At 37.7% G+C, this 19,895-nt stretch overlaps 1 protein-coding gene across 2 annotated transcripts in view; it reads right to left on the bottom strand.

The window, feature by feature from the left end:
- LOC124789921 (soma ferritin) overlaps nucleotides 1-19,895 on the bottom strand; it is a 68,525-nt gene that overhangs the window by 10,551 nt on the left and 38,079 nt on the right. The window lies entirely within an intron of this gene.

The raw sequence follows: 19,895 nt of genomic DNA, 5'->3' as shown, positions 1-19,895 counted from the left end.
TGGAAACGTTATTTTGTGATTACTTAAAAGTGAATACAGATGGAAATTAATTTACCTGATGTTTCCTCTTGAAGAAGTAACAGTAATACTTGTTTACAATTTTTTGAGAGCATAGCTAATCAGCATTATTGGGGACAGTTTAACCCTAGGACTCACTCTGCTAAAATTTCCCTAGTACTCCATCTGGGGTCATACATGACCCCAATCAATATATAATTGACTGTGTGTACTAATCATTCAGAGAACAACATACTGTCATTTAATACTGTTTGTTTACATTTTATTTATTGTTTAGACACATTTCACAGCTTTTTAAACAGGTATGTACATAGTAGAATTAAATTACATATCAGAAGTTACAATATTACTCTAAGTCATAATTTGTTTCACTCATAAATGTTTTACAATGGCTTCAAATTTACAGAAAACGTGATGAACAACTCAACAGGAAACATAATTCTAACTGGAATCCGTACCATAGTCATCTGCACATATTTTGCAAGTAGTAACTTTTTCAGAGTGTTCCTTGCAAACGAATTTGTTACACTTTTTGCATGTTCAACTGTATTTTGTGTCCTTTGATCGGGGGCAAATGGAGCATCTGCCTTGCTTTCTCTTCTGATTGTCGGGTATTACGTCTGGATGCCCATTGTCTAACAGATCATCAAATCCACACCATTTGATACTGCTAATAATATCCTTGTTCCTTGCTTGTGGTAAACTCAAACGACGTTCCACTTGGGGCTTTGCCATTTCTTTGGCCAACTTCATTAGAAAAAGACGTCTTTCTGTTTTTTCAACAGCAACACAGAAGAGTCTGTAGGCACTGAGTGCAGCTAGATTGACAAGATCATAAAATACTGCTAATGGCCAACGTTTTGTACCCTTTTTCACAGAATAGTAAGAGCTCATTTTGTTGAGTTGTAATACAACACTACTTCTGGTTTTCGTTTCAAGCTGTTTTCTTTGGGCACTTCAAATGATTGATGTTGTGTTGACAGGAGTAGCACAGCCTTATTTCTTTTTGGAACATACGAAACTAATAGGGTTTTACGACTGTATGCAAATCTGGTAGTGCATTCTTCCCTAGTTTTCGAAGGCAAAAACTCTTTTGGGACTTTTCTTGTAGAACGTAGAGTACCTACAAGTGTCAACTTCATTTTCAACAATTCTTGGCCAAGGTCATAGCTCTTGAAAAAATTGTCAGTGGTAATATTCCTACCAATGCCAGCCAGATGACGCACTAAATCTAAGACCACTCTCTTGCCTTGATTCACTTCTCTCACATCACCACTCCTTCCAGTGTACATTTGAAGATTTGTCAGATAACCATGTTCACAGTCTACTGCGCACCATATCTTAATGCCATACTTTCCTGGCTTTGAAGGAATGTAGACCTTAAAACTGCACTGACCTCTGTATACGCAAAGATGTTCATCAACAGTAATGTTGCTGGAAGGTATAAATGATGTTTGACATTGCACGGCAAACAAATCAAATATTTCCTGTACAGCTTAAGCCTTATTTCCAGTCCTCTCTTTCCTTTCAAGTCTTGTGATGCGGTCGTCAAAACGAAGTGAACGCAGAATGTCCTGATATCGCTTCCTCAACATAGTAGCACGGAATAGAGGAGTGCCATATTCAGAGTCCCAAAATTCGTCAATAGGTTTCCCCCGGCTCTTCTGTACGCCATACAGAATCAGCAAGCCTAAAAATGAAAGAAACTCTGTATCACGCCAGTCAACTGATTTTCCAGACACTTTCAATTCATTTCCTCATTGATTTGTGAACTGAACTATTATATCCAGCAACTCATTAGTAATAAACTGCCTGAAACAGTCAACAGCTGAGCTAACACTAATTGTACTAGGAATACCTGCTGAAAATCGTTGTATGTTGCGGATTGGAAATCTATGAATTGATGGTTCTTTTGTACTCCATGCAATATCCCAACCCCTGCTTACCAGTACTGCACTTTCATCTTCTCCACTGTCATCATTTTCAGCAAGAATATCATTTTCTTCTAATTCATGTAAACAAATTGCATCACTTTGGTCTACCTGTGTCTCTGTTCCATCATCTTTGGCGTCACTACCTTCTGAATCACTACTGCTACAAAATAAGTCTTATATAGCTTGTTCTACACTATAGCCAGAAGCAAAACGTATTCTACCCATGCTGAAATTACACTGCAACAACAAACATACAAACGAACTTCCAGTTTGAGGTTAGTTCTGAGTAACACCTGAATGACACCTGAATTCAGTGTTACCAACTCAAAATACCTAAGAAAGAGATTGATAGTTGATAATCTATACATTCTATGAATGTTACATATAATCTATCTGGGGTCATAATTGACCCCAACAGTAGTTTTTGTTAATTATTGATTTAAATGTTGCGTCAAGCGCTCTAAAAATTTTTGTGAGAGAACTACAATACTGTGTGGTAAAAGTCATAAAATTCTGGATTTTTACAAGAAATAGAAATATTATTTTATCCATAGTAAAGATGATTGGGGTCACCTATGACCCCAGAGTGAGTCCTAGGGTTAAAGAAGAAAATTAGCACATTATCATTAAACACTTACAAGATGCAGGTAACTTCTCAGCAACATCATATCATCATCAAATTATAGAAGAAGAAGAACAACAACAACAGCAGCAGCATTGAACAAAAGGATGAGTACTGTTATAATTATAAACATTACATAACTAGCAGTGTTAACAAAAATTGAACTAGGTTCCTTCTGCTGCAACTAACTTTAATAATTCTATGCAAGGCAAACTTTCTCTGACAGAACTTTATATGAACTTCAGTTTGTTAGTTATGTAACAATATTTGGTTAATAAGCAGAACAGGGTCCCATTAGACCTATGGACTCAGTCCAGGATCCTTTGTTGTAGACAATGTGTTTTCAGGAACAAATCGTAGTGGGTGCATATTAAATTCTGCAGAAAAAGACAGTGAAATTATTGTATCCAGATTTGAAATGTGTTTATAGTAGTATCTTCAAGAGTTAATAAATGAATGAAGGCCATTTAAAAGGACAGAACTTTTTTTTAAATAGTGTAGTCCTGCAACACTGAAGATGAGTACAAGGTTTACATTTACACCTTTTGGTTTCATTTTATACTGTCTAATTGTATCAATAATCACGAAAATAACAGGAGAAATGACCGGAAGTGGGGGTGGGAGGTTGGGGCTGTCACACATTAATCAACTTGATGTCAGTGAAAAATTAGACGAGAAAACTTAGACGATTCAAAAATAGACAAGAAACTGGAACGGGAGGAAATATTCAGAATAATTTCAGCTAAAATGGAAGAGATGCAATGACAGTAAACTGTAGCAAATCCTTAAAGTATATTTACAGATTTAGTGGATAAAAGAAACTCATCAAAAGCAGAGCTGAACTAACAGCAGAACTATATACAGACAATGTTTGCAGGGAAATTAACAGCTGTGATGTCATGATTTCAAGCTACTATGGTACTAAGACTATTTCTATAACAAGTTATTGTAAAAATTCTATTTTTAAAACTGTTTTGAGAAATGAAGTTGGATTGTGGGAAAATAAATTTGTTGTCAGTGTTGCTAGTAATATGTTGTGGTACAATATTTTTTAAAAATTTTAATAGTAGAAAGAGAAGAAAGTCTAGATAATGTTACAAGCAATGTGTGATCAAAGTACTGAAATGTGATGTGATATAACTATGGCTAACCAAAGAATTAATGATAAAAATTTAAGCAAATGAAAATTAAGAATTTGAAATAGAAACATTGTAACAGTAGTACCCTCAGGGGATCACAGGAACTTTGTTTAACATGAAATTGGCTAACCCAGGACCCCAATGCTCTCGCAGTTTTACTTCAATGGTTTCAGTGTCTGTATTGCATGCTTTTCTCTGACTCATCTGTTTATCTTTTACAAAATATCTTCTTCTGTCATTCTATCATCTTCTATGTTGCATACTAGTTATATAGTACGTGAATCAATGTCATATGCTATATGCAGATCTCACAGTGGCAATACAAATTTTATTAAAGCACAAACATTAACAAACCGAAAAAAGCCATGTATGAATGTTGTTCATGTTGTTGTTGTCTTCAGTCCAGAGACTGGTTTGATGCGGCTCACCATGCTACTCTATCCTGTGCAAGCTTATTCATCTCCCAGTACCTACTGCAACCTACATCCTTCTGAATCTGCTTAGTATATTCATCTCTTGGTCTCCCTCTACGATTTTTACCCTCCACACTGCCCTCCAACACTAAATTGGGGATCCCTTGATGCCTCAGAATATGCCCTACCAACCGATCCCTTCTTCTAGTCAAGTTGTGCCACAAATTTCTCTTCCCTCCAATTCTATTCAATACCTCCTCATTAGTTATGTGATCTACCCATCTAATCTTCAGCATTCTTCTGTAGCACCACATTTCAAAAGCTTCTATTCTCTTCTTGTTTAAACTATTTATCGCCCATGTTTCACTTTCATACATGGCTACGCTCCGTACAAATTCTTTCAGAAACGACTTCCTGACACTTAAATCTATATTTGATGTTAACAAATTTCTCTTCTTCAGAAATGCTTTCCTTGCCATTACCAGTCTGCATTTTATATCCTCTCTACTCTGACCATCATCAGTTATTTTGCTCCCCAAATAGCAAAACTTATTTCCTACTTTAAGCGTCTCATTTCCTAATCTAATTCCCGCAGCATCACCCGATTTAATTCAACTACATTCCATTATCCTCGTCTTGCTTTTGTTGATGCTCATCTTATATCCCCCTTTCAAGACGCTGTCCATTCCATTCAGCTGCTCTTCCAGGTCCTTTGTTGTCTCTGACAGAATTACAATGTCATCGACGAACCTCAAAGTTTTTATTTCTTCTTCGTGGATTTTAATTCCTACTCTAAATTTTTCTTTGGTTTCCTTTACTGATTGCTCAATATACAGATTGAATAACATCAGGGATAGGCTACAACCTTGTCTCACTCCCTTCCCAACCACTGCTTCCCTTTCATGCCCCTCGACTCTTATAACTGCCATCTGGTTTCTGTACAAATTGTAAATAGCCTTTTGCTCCCTGTATTTTACCCCTGCCACCTTCAGAATTTGAAAGAAAGTATTCCAGTCAACATTGTCAAAAGCTTTCTCTAAGTCTACAAATGCTAGAAACATATGTTTGCCTTTCCTTAATCTATTTTCTAAGATAAGTCGTAGGGTCCGTATTGTCTCACGTGTCCCAACATTTCTGCGGAATCCAAACTGATCTTCCCGGAGGTCGGCTTCTACCAGTTTTTCCATTCGTCTGTAAAGAATTAGTGTTAGTATCTTGCAGCTGTGGTTTATAAATTTTCACATCTGTCAACACTGCTTTCTTTGCGATTGGAATTATTATATTCTTCTTGAAGTCTGAGGGTATTTCGCCTGTCTCATAAATCTTGCTCACTAGATGGTAGAGTTTTGTTAGGTGTGGCTTTCCCAAGGCCGTCAGTAGTTCTAATGGAATGTTGTCTAGTCCTGGGGCCTTGTTTCGCCTCAGGTCCTTCAGTGCTCTGTCAAACTCTTCACGCAGTATCGTATCTCCCATTTCATATTGATCTACATCCTCTTCCATTTCCATAATATTGTCCTCAAGTACATCGCCCTTGTATAACCTTCTGTATGCTCCTTCCACCTTCCTGCTTTCCCTTCTCTGCTTAGAACTGGGTTTCCATCTGAGCTCTTGATATTCAGGCAAGTGGTTCTCTTTTCTCCAAAGATTTCTTTAATTTTCCCGTAGGCAGTGTCTATGTTACCCTTAGTGATATGCACCTCTACATGCTTACATTTGTCCTCTAACCATCCCTGCTTAACCATTTTGCACTTCCTGTCGATCTCATTTTTGAGACGTTTGTATTCCTTTTTGCCTGCATCATTTACTGCATTTTTATATTTTCTCCTTCTTCATTTAAATTCAATATCTTTTCTGTTACCCATGGATTTCTATTAGCCATGTCTTGTTACCTATTTGATCCTCTGCTAACTTCACTATTGCATTTCTCAAAGCTACCCATTGTTCTTCTACCGTATTTTTCTCCCCCATTCTTGCCAATCATTCCCTAATGCTCTCCCTGAAGCTCTCTACAACCTCTGGTTCTTTCAGTTTATCCAGGTCCCATCTCCTCAAATTCCCACCTTCTTGCAGTTTCTTCAATTGTGATCTACAGTTCATAACCAGTAGATTGTGGTCGGAGTCCACATCTGCCCCTGGAAATGGTTTACAATTTAAAACCTGGTTCCTAAATTTCTGTCTTACCATTAGATAATCTATCTGAGACCTTCCAGTATCTCCAGGCTTCTTCAATGTATACAACCTTCTTTTATGATTCTTGAACCATATGTTAGCTATGATTATGTTATGCTCTGTGCAAAATTCTAACAGGCGGCTTCCTCTTTCATTCCTTACTCCCATTCCATATTCACCTACTACATTTCCTTCTCTTCCTTTTCCTACTATCGAGTTCCAGTCACCCATGACTATTAAATTTTCATCTCCCTTCACTATCTGAATGATGTATTTTATAACATCATACATTGCAGCGATCTCTTCGTCATCTGCGGAGCTAGTTGGCATATAAACTTGTACTACTGTGGTAGGTGTGGGCCACAATAATGCGTTCACTATGCTGTTTATAGTAGCTTACCCACATTCCTATTTTTCTATACATTATTACACCTACTCCTGCATTACCCCTATTTGATTTTGTATTTATAACCCTGTATTCACCTGACAAAAGGCTTGTTCCTCCTGCCACCGAACTTCACTAATTCCCACTATATCTAACTTTAACCTATCCATTTCCCTTTTTAGATTTTCTAACCTACCTGCCCGATTAAGGGATCTGACATTCCACGCTCCGATCCGTAGAATGCCAGTTTTCTTTCTCCTGATAACAACGTCCTCTTGAGTAGTCCCCGCCTGGAGATCCGAGTGGGGGACTATGTTACCTCCGGAATATTTTACCCAAGAGGACACCATCATCATTTAACCATACAGTAAAGCTGCATGCCATTGGGAAAAATTACTCCTGTAGTTTCCCCTTGCTTTCAGCCAAAATCATCCAGACTGTTGCCCCTGCAACTACTGAAAAGGCTGCTACCCCTCTTCTGGAAGCACACGTTTGTCTGGCTTCTCAACAGATACCCCTCCATTGTGGTTGCACCTACGGTACAGCTATCTGTATCGCTGACGCACGCAAGCCTCCCCACCAACAGCAAAGTCATTGTTCAAACTTATGCCAGAGAATGAAATCTGAATTTTTCATAGAAAAATGTGTTGTGTGGAAGAATCTATATGCTTTATCAAACTACTATACACTCGCAACTTCATTTTAAGATTGTAAAACTTTCCGCTATACTGTAAACTATAATTGAAATACTTATGATTCATTAGTAAAATTAAATATGGGATCCAGACTGAAAATACACTTAAATGTCAGTGTGAAAACAGTTAGCAATTATTCTTTGCAGTGCACAGAAAAATAATGTGAAACAAAACGTAAGGTTAACTTCTGCAATCTGTCAGTTGTCTAGTTATGCTTGATGTTGGGAGAAACAACTTATCAGAAGCATTTTCAGATCCAAGAGAGCATCACATGATGTATTGATAACTGGAAGGCAATTTAGTTCTTGAGTAATAAAAACATGTGTGGTGCTATCATCAGCAAAATAAGTAAATTATATGTAGAGCATTATTCAGTTTGGGTTTTACAAAGATGATAATTAGGGCACTATGGAGGTATTTGATATTATTATGATTTGAATAGTCTATGTGATACTATATTATTATTATTATTATTATTATTATTTCTTTCTTTTCTCAGACGTTATGTCTGATCAAAAATGGAAAGTGACACGGACCTTAATCAAGCGTGACTTCCTTTTAACTGTACGGTATATGTTATATTGCATTTAGGAACTTTCGGGTAATTGAACATGTGTCAATAATTACAGATTTCTGTAGTTGTATATATACGTTTGGATGTAGCTGTATTGCATTGATGTACTGGTGGATATTGTGTGGTATGACTCCTGTAGTTGATAGTATAATTGGTATAATGTCAACTTTATCCTGATGCCACATGTCCTTGACTTCCTCAGCCAGTTGGATGTATTTTTCAATTTTTTCTCCTGTTATCTTCTGTATATTTGTTGTATTGGGTATGGATATTTCGATTAGTTGTGTTGATTTCTTCTTTTTATTGGTGTGTATGATGTCAGGTTTGTTATGTGGTGTTGTTTTATCTGTTATAATGGTTCTGTTCCAGTATAATTTGTATTCATCATTCTCCAGTACATTTTGTGGTGCATACTTGTATGTGGGAACGTGTTGTTTTATAAGTTTATGTTGTATGGCAAGTTGTTGATGTATTATTTTTGCTACATTGTCATGTCTTCTGGTGTATTCTGTATTTGCTAGTATTGTACATCCACTTGTGATGTGATCTACTGTTTCTATTTGTTTGCAAAGTCTGCATTTATCTGTTGTGGTATTGGGATCTTTAATAATATGCTTGCTGTAATATCTGGTGTTCATTGTTTGATCCTGTATTGCAATCATGAATCCTTCCGTCTCACTGTATATATTGCCTTTTCTTAGCCATGTGTTGGATGCGTCTTGATTTATGTGTGGCTGTGTTACTTACTTTCTTCGTATCTGTTGATGTTATGTGATCTAAGGGGTTGTAGAAGTGGTTATGAAATTGCAATGGTGTAGCTGATGTGTTTATATGAGTGACTGCTTTGTGCATTTTGCTAGTTTCTTTTCATTCTATAAAGAATTTTCTTAAATTGTGTACCTGTCCATAATGTAGGTTTTTTATGTCGATAAATCCCCTTCCTCCTTCCTTTCTGCGTAATGTGAATCTTTCTGTTGCTGAAGGTATGTGATGTATTCTATATTTGTGGCATTGTGATCGTGTAAGTGTATTGAGTGCTTATACGTCTGTGTTACTCCATTTCACTACTCCAAATGAATAGGTCAATATTAGTATAGCATAGGTATTTATAGCTTTTGTCTTGTTTCTTGCTGTCAGTTCTGTTTTCAGTATTTTTGTTAGTCTTTGTCTATATTTTTCTTTTAGTTATTCTTTAATATTTGTATTATCTACTCCTATTTTTCGTCTGTATCCTAGATATTTATAGTCATCTGTTTTCTCCATCACTTCTATGCAGTCACTGTGGTTATCCAATATGTTATCTTCTTGTTTGGTTTATTTTCCCTTGACTACGCTATTTTTCTTACATTTGTTTCTTCCAAAAGCCATATTTATATCATTGCTGAATATTTCTGTTATCTTTAGTAATTGGTTGAGTTGTTGATTTGTTGCTGCCAGTAGTTTTAGATCATCCATGTATAGCAAATATGTGATTTTGTGTTGGTATGTTCGAGTAATATTATATCCATAATTTGTATTATTTAGCATGTTGGATGGTGGGTTCAGAGCGAGGCAGAACCAGAAAGGACTTAATGAGCCTCCTTGGTATATTCCATGCTTAATCTTTATTGGCTGTGATGTGATATTATTTGAATTTGTTTGGATATTAAGTGTGGTTTTCCAATTTTTCATTACTATGTTTAGGAACTGTATCAATTTAGGATCTACTTTGTATATTTCCAATATTTGTAGGAACCATGAGTGGGGTACACTATTAAAAGCTTTTTGGTAATCAATGTATGCATAGTGTAGCGACCTTTGTTTAGTTTTAGCTTGATATGTCACCTCTGCATCTATTATCAGTTGCTCTTTACATCCTAGTGCTCCTTTGCAACAGCCTTTTTGTTCTTCATTTATAATTTTGTTCTGTGTCGTATGTGTCATTAATTTCTGTGCAATGACTGAAGTTAATATTTTGTATATTTTTGGTAGGCATGTTATGGGGCGATATTTTGCTGGGTTTGCTGTGTCTGCTTGATCTTTAGGTTTCAGATAAGTTATTCCATGTGTAAGTGTATCAGGGAATGTGTATGGGTCTGCAATGTAACTGTTAAATAATTTATATTTAAAAACAAAGATGATGTGACTTACCACACGAAAGCGCTGGCAGGTCGATAGAAACACAAACAAACACATACATACACACAAAATTCTAGCTTTCGCAACCAATGGTTGCTTCATCAGGAAAGAGGGAAGGAGCGGGAAAGATGAAAGGATGTGGGTTTTAAGGGAGAGGGTAAGGAGTCATTCCAATCCCGGGAGCGGAAAGACTTACCTTAGGGGGAAAAAAGGACAGGTATACACTCGCGCGCGCGCGCACACACACACACGCACGCACGCACGCACGCACGCACGCACGCACACACACACACACACACACACACACACACACACACACACACACACACACACACACACAAGCAGACATTTTAGGAAAATGTCTGCTTACCCTAAGGTAAGTCTTTCCGCTCCCGGGATTGGAATGACTCCTTACCCTCTCCCTTAAAACCCACATCCTTTCGTCTTTCCCTCTCCTTCCCTCTTTCCTGACGAAGCAACCATTGGTTGCGAAAGCTAGAATTTTGTGTGTATGTATGTGTTTGTTTGTGTTTCTATTGACCTGCCAGTGCTTTCATATGGTAAGTCACATCATCTTTGTTTTTAAATATATTTTTCCCGCGTGGAATGTTAAATAATTTAGTTAGATGTGAATGTGTTGAGGTGAACTACTTTAGCCAGAAATCTGCTATTTTATCTTTTCCAGGGGCTTTCCAATTGTGCGTAGAATTAATTGCTCGGGTGACTTCATGTTGCAAAATTATCACTTTGGGCATTTGTGGTATCATCTTGTATGTGTCTGTTTCTGCTTGTATCCACCGTGCATGCCTGTTATGTTGTACCGGGTTTGACCATATGTTGCTCCAGAAGTGTTCCATGTCTGTTATGTTTGGTGGGTTGTCTATTTTAATGTGTGTGTTATCTATTGTCTGATAAAATTTCTTTTGGTTTGTGTTGAATGTTTGGTTTTGTTTCCTTCTATTTTCACTTTTTTTGTATCTTTTAAGTTGTTTGGCCAATGCTTGTAATTTCTGCTTCTTTTCGTCTAATTGCTCTATCACTTCTTGTTGTGAGATTTTACCTAACCTTTTTCGTTTTTTGTCTGATATTTCATTTCTTATAAATTGTGTTAGCTGTCCAATGTCTCTTCTCAGTTTTTCTATTCTGATCTGTAGCCTGTGTTTCCCTGCTGGTTTTGTGGGTTTCTTCTGTGTGTTGGTTTGTTCTGATCTCTGCCTAGTGTGTATATTTAGTGTAGTGAGTGCTCCTATATAAACCAGTAGTTGTAACTCTTCCATAGTTGTGTTTTCATTTATTTTGTTGTGTATTATTGTGTTGATAGTTGTTGTTGTTGTTGTTGTTTCGACTTGTGGGTTATTTGGTGGTCTATGCAAGAATGGTCTAATGTCTATATTTGTGTCTTTGTATTCTATGTATGTCAGCTGAAATTTTTCTTCTATATCCAACATGTGTGTCACTTCATGTTCTATTTGTGCTTGTTCTGGTGGCTGTCTTAAGATTTCGTTTTCCTCTGATTGTTTAATTGATGCATGTTGTCTTTGTTTGCTCTGGGATGTTTGAGTCCATTACTGTACTTTCTTCTTCTTCTTCTTCTTCTTCTTCTGATTGCACATTATTTTGTTCCGGTATTTGTTGTACTTGTTGTCTGATGTTTTCTAATTCTGACTGGGGTATCCTGTTATTTTTGATTATTACACGGATCTGATCAGCTAGTCGTTGTTCTGTTAAAAATTTTAATTCTGGGTATCTGGTAATAAATTTTGTGTTTATTATTATTATTATTATTATTATTAATACTACTACTACTACTACTACTACTACTACTACTACTACTACAGAGAATACTGAAATGTTTTTGATATATAATGTGATGATTGATGATGCTAGGCTAAGATTATGTTAAGGGTATGCTGATGCTCTGTTATGTAATTTATATTAGTCTTGTTCATGATAGTACGCTGCATTTAATTATGAGACACATCATGGTGAAATTAGTGTTGCCTGTTGGAGTAAAACCTCCATTTATATTTAAGCTTACAAGTTTTTTAAGTAGTGGTTGGTGGACTGACGTATCTGTGGTATGTAAATCTGGATTTGTATCAATACGGAACTGACATAGGAATGATTTGAATGAAGCAAGTAAAATGAAAACATATAGCTCCATATAAACAACTGACAACAAAATATAAATCTGGTGAACTGTCTGACTTAGTACTTGCACCACTGTGAGTAAGTGAGAGAAACTGTTTTTGCCTGAGATATCAACTTAAAAGAATCTTTAGTTTAGAATAAAACACTTTGCAGTTCCATACTGTGTGTTCACTTGATGTAGGTTAGACAATGGAACTAGTTACTTAAAATTTGAGACTTAACGTGAATAAGCATCTTACTGAGAATCATTGCTATTCTTGAGAAACATAAATAATATTTTTTCTTCCTGTCTGAATAAAGCTCCCTGTACTATTTATCAGAGTACTTGGATATCTATGTGAGACAATTATACAAAAGTATGTAGAGGAAGGTTTGAAACAATGTCACATTTGTTACTGTTTCTTCAAAAGACTCAGTTGCCTATAGTTAAGTTGGTTATGTGGTAGGAAGCACGCTTGCCAATACCTTATATTTTTTGTTACTGTTTTTTCAAAGACTCCTGATGCAGTTGTTAATAGTCAGGTTGGAGAAAGTAGTGAAATACAACATTGGTAAGAGAGAGTTTTGCTTATGTGTAATACTGATCTTTTTTATATTTTTTATGGTATATATTCTTGATCTGAGAGATTAAGTCATTGTGTGGCTGAACCACTGTAGATTGCAATACCATGTGTCTAATATTTAGGATTGCTTGTCACCCATTTGTTTGATTACTTTTATGTAGCATGTCCTCTTATGATAAAACCACACACTATTGTACTTAAGTCTGGGGGTGGGGGGAGAATTTGTTTGTAATCGGCAGCTTGATTACTTATCATATGATACATGTCTTTAGGGAATGAAAAATCCATTTGCTTTGTCTTTAAATTGCATTTGTATTACTTGCTTTTGTGTAAACTTGGTGTTTAATCTTAGTGCTTTCTGGAATTCTTATCTTACTTTGTGCCGTATCTCCTTTGTGATCAAACTTTCACATTTGTTTTGTCACACCTGCTACAAAATGAATCTTAGTATGTACTTATTTTCAGGGATCTATATTTGACTGTACTGGGATAATGCCCTTGAAACAAGTCTAGAGTTAATATCAGAAGGTGACTGGTGTACAGGAAAGAGAGACATTTGTAAAATTTCTATATTTTACATGTTACCATTTTAGACATGAATATTAATGGTGATTTTCCTTATATGAAATAAAGGAATTGAACTTTAAATCTCCTTTGTATGCAAATTAAGATGTCTCAAAGAAACAGAGAAATTTATGGGATCACACAATTTCATGCAGTTTTGAGAATTGTAGTTGATACAGCCACAAATCAATCATATAGCACAATACATCATCTATTCGTATTATGTTTCTTAGCTCTGGTACTGCATATTTTTTTGATGTGGGACTACTGATTAATAGTCATTTCCTGGTGCTTCAGTAGTCATTCCTGATTAACTACTGTGCCAATTCTGTAAAAAGTGTAAAATAATGGGAGACTGTTACATTGTTATGATTTTAAAGAATAGTGACCAGCTATAGAACTTAACATATGCATTGAGATTCAACTCTGTTCTGTAAAGATGCAACAATATGAAATTTTCGGTACTGTGTTGCATCTCTAGGTAGTCCATTCTCTTCCCATCCTCTGTCATTAACATCACATAACTTCTGAATTGCTAGTCTGACACAAGAACACTGTGACTGAAGTTGTCTTTTTTTTCTATGTGGATAAATCCAGTTATTATATGACAAATATGTAACATACCATAGCTCCATCTTTCTCTCCCCCCCCCCCCCCCCCCCCCCTCCCGCGCATTTTCAAAAAAAGTGTGTGAGCTTCCTTGAGTGACCTGCATTTTAGGAGAATGTTTTTGAGTCTGAACGGAACAATGAATGTAACATTGCCTGAATTCTATGTATGGCTGAAGAAAACAAAATCAACTACAGAGTTTCAAATGAGAAGTAATATGCTGAATAGAGTTCTCAGAACTAAGAACCTTTATCTCATTAGTTGTTTACTAAACAAGAACTTTTATCTCTGTAGTTGTTTAGTATATGCCATATCATGCCAACCCAAAACAGGTAAGAGTGAATTATTGTTATCAGATATCATTACATGCATATATAGAGATGAGCCATAACATCATGACCACCTACTTAATGGTGCACTGGTCCAACATTGGAATCCAATACAACAGCAAATGTGTGTGGCATGGATTCAACAAGGCCTTGGTAAATTTCAGGCTGTATGTGGCACCACATATCAAGAAAAGGAGCATGCAATTCTCATAAATTCTGGGATGGTGGTTCGTGGAACTGGCACCTGATAGTGTCCCAGATGAGTTCCACTGAGTTCAGTTCAGATCAAATCATTGGCTATTACATCAACATGGGTCACTATCATGTGCCTAAATCACTAATCACTTGAGGATGATTAGGGCCTTGTGATATGCACAGTTGTCAAAATCAAATGGATGAGCACTATGGGACATTTGAGGTCATCAGTCCCCTAGACTTAAAACTACTTAAACCTACCTAACCCAAGGACATCATCACACACATCCATGCCCAAGGCAGGATTCAAACCTGTGACCGTAGCAGCAGCACAGTTCTGGACTGAAGTGCCTAGAATCGCTCGGCCACAGTGGCCGGCACTGGACAATTGTCATGATGGAAGATTTCATCACCATTGGGGAAGACATCAAGCATGAAGTGATACAGGCAGTCTACAATGATGTTAAAATAGTCCACAGCAATCATGGTGACTTTGATTACTATCACAGATACCATGGAAGACCAAGTGATGCCTTCCATTGCAGAAGACTGTCCTCACACCCTGTGTCTGTGCTATAGCACGTGTTTTGAGCGGGTTTTTGCCTGGATGATGGCATACCTGGACACAACCATCAACCTGGTGTAGCCCTGAGATCACTGCAAACATAATTGATAATATAATATCAGCTCAGTATGGGAACACAATGAGGTCTTTCTGCCATGAAACCCCATGTTCAAAAATGTGTGCTGAACAGTGTTCTCTAAAACACTTGTGCCTGCACCAGCAATGTGTTCTCTCAATAAAACTTCCACAGATCACCACCTATCCTCATTTACACAAATGGGCAAGCCACCAACCTTTACATTCTGTGATCAGATGTGAATGTCCAACACCCTGATGCCTAATTGTGATTTCTCTCATTTTTAACCACTTTCCACAGACTCATGACAGTAGCATGTTAACAGCAAGCCAGCTGAATCATTTCTGATATGCTTGTTTCCAGACACTGCACCACAAAAATCTGGCATTTGTTGAAGTTGCTTATGTCAGTGGATTTCCCCATTTATGGCCTATATCAGCCACAGAATGGTTCCTCACCCATCTGTGCTCTGCTTTTACACTTTCCTTACATGCCTGCAATGCCACAAGGTGGTATCAATCTCATGGTGGGCAATGGCTGTAGTGTCTTAGCTCATCAATGTACTCTTCATGTGCCCCTCCTTGTGTTTAACAGGACATGATTTGACAATGTAGAAGCTGAGAGATTTGATTGCCTGTCTGTGCGGCGTGAAAGTTCACAGTACCTGTGGTGCTTCAGTACCTATATATTGCAAGAACAGGCTGGATACCAATAGAGATGTAGCATATTTGTTGATGGAAAGAACTTAATTTTATCTAGTCAAGTTATTGGAGATTCTGAATGAGAACTAATTTGGATGAAGGAAAATGTTGAAGATGAGCCAAACATGGCAATCTGATGCTTTTAGAGATGAGCTGTCTCAACAACTGTGATGACAGAATGCTTCAGAGAAAACATGAAGAATATTAGACTTACATTTTCTGACCATGCTATGGGAATAGTGAAAGATTTTGCGTTTTCCAGCTACTGACTGGGAGACTACTCCAATTAAAGCAAGGATTTCTATGAGGTTACTTTAAAAGGTCTGTTGTGAATACTTTGTTTAGCAATTTGTTAGATAACTAGGTCACCAGGGCTGCATGTTAGAACTCCTGATAACTAACAGAGCCCTCTATTGATTCAGTACATTTAAAGAAGGGAATCAACAAACATAAGACTGTTAAGAGCATCAATGACTACACGTGTGAAAAATAACGTTAAGAAAATAGGAAAAAATTTCTGCTTAGCAAATGTGAAAGGAAATATATTGCATATACCTAAACAGTTAACCTCAAACATCCATCTCTGGCAACAAAGACGGATGGATAAAATTCAAGAATAATGTACAATGTGCAATGTGCAGTAAATATCTGTAACATTGTGAGAGACAGGAAAGGACCACTAAGTTCAATGCCTGTTTTAAAAATCTACTGTAAAGGCAATCAAAAGGAAGGAGGGACAGAGTGAAGGGTGACTAGTGTTTAACATACTGTCAACATCGAGGTCATTAGATGTGGGGCACAAGCTCGGGTAGTTTCAGAGCTGGCAAGGAAATCAGCTGTGTCCTTTCAAATGAACAATCCTGGAGTAATTTAGTAAAATCATAGAGAAATCAAATCTGAATGACCAGATGCACATCTGAACCATTGTCTTTCAGAACGCGAATTCACGTGCTAACCACTGTGCCACCTCACTTAGTAAAGGGCAAAGAGAGCTTCATCAAAAATGTCAATTAACTTAAAACCTTGTTGATAAGCAATTGAATGAAGTCAAAAGAATACAACATCAATGAGCAAAGCATCCAATAAATTCAAAAGTATTTTGTCTACCTATTTCATGAGAAACTGTGAGAAAGTTTGGTACTGTGCAAAATCGGTAGATGGATCAAAATCAATTTTGCATTTGCTTGCTGATCATACTGGCACTGAAACGAAAGCTGTCATGAAGAAGATTGAAATGCATCCAGTCTTTCAAAAGTGTTTCACAGTGGTAGATCACAGCATGGCCACTCCTTTCAAGCATCATACAAATGGTGACATGACAGATACTGAGATTAGTTATTGCAGAACAGAGAATGACTAAAATCATTAAAAAGAAGAAAGGTAACTGGGCCTGATGGGATAGCTACATGCTTCATAATCATTTACATAAAAGAAACTAATTCATTCTATTAGCTAGTTTATCATAAGATGCAACACTGTGTTCCAAGCAACTAGAAAAACATGTATGTCATTATCATTTTGAAGAAGTGAGAGACAGACCTATATGCAGATTTGTAGAACTATGGTACACACTTTATGTTCATGTAATATGACCTTTCTGGAGATTAAATTTCCTCTCTAAAAATTAGGAGAGACGCTTATGAACTTCAACTGTCTCAGTTCATCCACAAATCATTGGACAATAGTGCCCAAATTCATTTTATGTTCCCCAACTTCTGAAAACAGTTGACAACTTCAAATTGTTACCTAGTGAACCATGGTGACAAGAAGAGCAAGATTTTTTTACAAGGTGAGTACAAGGTTGCAACACAAATTAAATAAATGTACTGCAGGAGTAGGACTAATAACAATTAAGAAATCTGAATGCATGTGAACTACTATGAATAGCCTTCATCACCTCTGGGCTGTTTCAGTATCATGCCTAAGTGAGTGCCGGCTACAAAAAAGGCTTGAAGGCTAGAATTTCAGGTTTTGAAGTGATTAGCAACTTTAGAACAGAAATACACAAATGTGGTGGAAAATATATAAATGTTAGCTTGAACAATGGATAGATGGACAGCCCGCATTGGAATATCAACAATTACAAAAATGGCACACTGCTGCTCACTGTAAGGAAGACAAGCTGAGTTGCAGAAAAGCAAAAGTACTGTTGCACACTGAACTTCCAGCCAAAGCACTCTGCAGAAACACATGGGAGGAGGAGGGATAGCAAGATATAGGTGAAGGGTGAGAAGAGTGCCATCTGGCAGAGCACGCAGCAACTAGAAAGCAGTAGGACATGGCTGCAAGGCACAGCATCGCGAGGCTATAGGAGAGGGGTGAGCAGAGGAGGAGAGGGGAAGATAGGGGAAAGGTCTGGTGGGTGTATCAGCAGAGAGTAGGGCACATCAAAGGTGAGGAGGTGTGAACTGGGATGAGATGACGGGACAGAGGGGGCAGAAACTGTTAGGTGCAACACGGTGCACAGACACTAGGTTATCATAGGTTGAGGCTGGGATAATTTCAGGAGAACCTTACAGTTCAAAAAAGCTGTTGGTTCAGGGGAGGATCCAGTTGACACGGGTTGTGGAAGCAGCCATCAAAATCATGAATGTTGTGTTCAGTTGCCTGCTATGCCACAGGATGGTCACCTTATTCTTAGTTACATTTTGGTGGTGGCCATTCATCCTGGTGGAAAGTTGGTTGGTAGTCACACCAATATAAAAAGCTGTGCAATGATTGCAGCAGATTTGGCATATGACACGGCTGCTTTCATGTGTGGCCCAGCCTCTGGTAGGGTAGAATAAGCCTGTGACAATAATGGCATAGGAAGTGCTGGGTGGATAAACGGGCAGGTGTGTTGATCAACATTCAAGGAATTTGGCTCACTGGGCTAAGGGGGACCAGGTGAAGGGGATGAGAGAGATTTTGAAGTAGTGAAGGACTGAGGATAGGGTGTCTTAGAAGTGAGTCCAGATCGTGAAGATGATATCAATGAACATAAACCAGATCACAGCTTTAGGTTTTGGGAGGCTCATAAGGTTTACCTCCCCCCCATGAACCATGGATCTTGCCGTTGGTGGGGAGGCTTGCGTGCCTCAGCGATACAGATAGCCGTACCATAGGTGCAACCACAACTGAGGGGTATCTGTTGAGAGGCCAGACAAATGTGTGGTTCCTGAAGAGGGGCAAGCAGCCTTTTCAGTAGTTGCAAGGGCAACAGCCTGGATGATTGACGGATCTGGCCTTGTAACACTAACCAAAACGGCCTTGCTGTGCTGGTACTGCGAATGGCTGAAAGCAAGGGGAAACTACAGGAGTAATTTTTCCCAATGGCATGCAGCTTTACTGTATGGTTAAATGATGATGGTGTCCTCTTGGGTAAAATATTCCGGAGGTAAAATAGTCCCCCACTCGGATCTCCAGGCGGGGACTACTCAAGAGGACGTTGTTATCAGGAGAAAGAAAACTGGCATTCTACGGATCGGAGCGTGGAATGTCAGATCCCTTAATCGGGCAGGTAGGTTAGAAAATTTAAAAAGGGAAATGGATAGGTTAAAGTTAGATATAGTGGGAATTAGTGAAGTTCGGTGGCAGGAGGAACAAGGCTTCTGGTCAGGTGTCTACAGTGTTATAAACACAAAGTCAAATAGGGGTAATGCAGGAGTAGGTTTAATAATGAATAAAAAAATAGGAGTGCGGGTAAGCTACTACAAACAGCATAGTGAACGTATTATAGTGGCCAAGATAGACACGAAGCCCATGCCTACTACAGTAGTACAAGTTTATATGCCAACTAGCTCTGCAGATGACAAAGAAATTTAAGAAATGTATGATGAGATAAAAGAAATTATTCAGGTAGTGAAGGGTGACGAAAATTTAATAGTCATGGGTGACTGGAATTCGACAGTAAGGAAAGGGAGAGAAGGAAACGTAGTAGGTGAATATGGATTGGGGCTAAGAAATGAAAGAGAGGGCCGCCTGGTAGAATTTTGCACAGAGCATAACTTAATCATAGCTAACACTTGGTTCAAGAATCATAAAAAAAAGCTGTATACATGGAAGAAGCCTGGAGATACTGACAGGTTTCAGATAG

This window comes from Schistocerca piceifrons, chromosome 3 (assembly GCF_021461385.2).
Source record: "Schistocerca piceifrons isolate TAMUIC-IGC-003096 chromosome 3, iqSchPice1.1, whole genome shotgun sequence".
Taxonomy (NCBI): domain Eukaryota; kingdom Metazoa; phylum Arthropoda; class Insecta; order Orthoptera; family Acrididae; genus Schistocerca; species Schistocerca piceifrons.
This window is presented reverse-complemented; position numbering and strand designations above follow the sequence as displayed.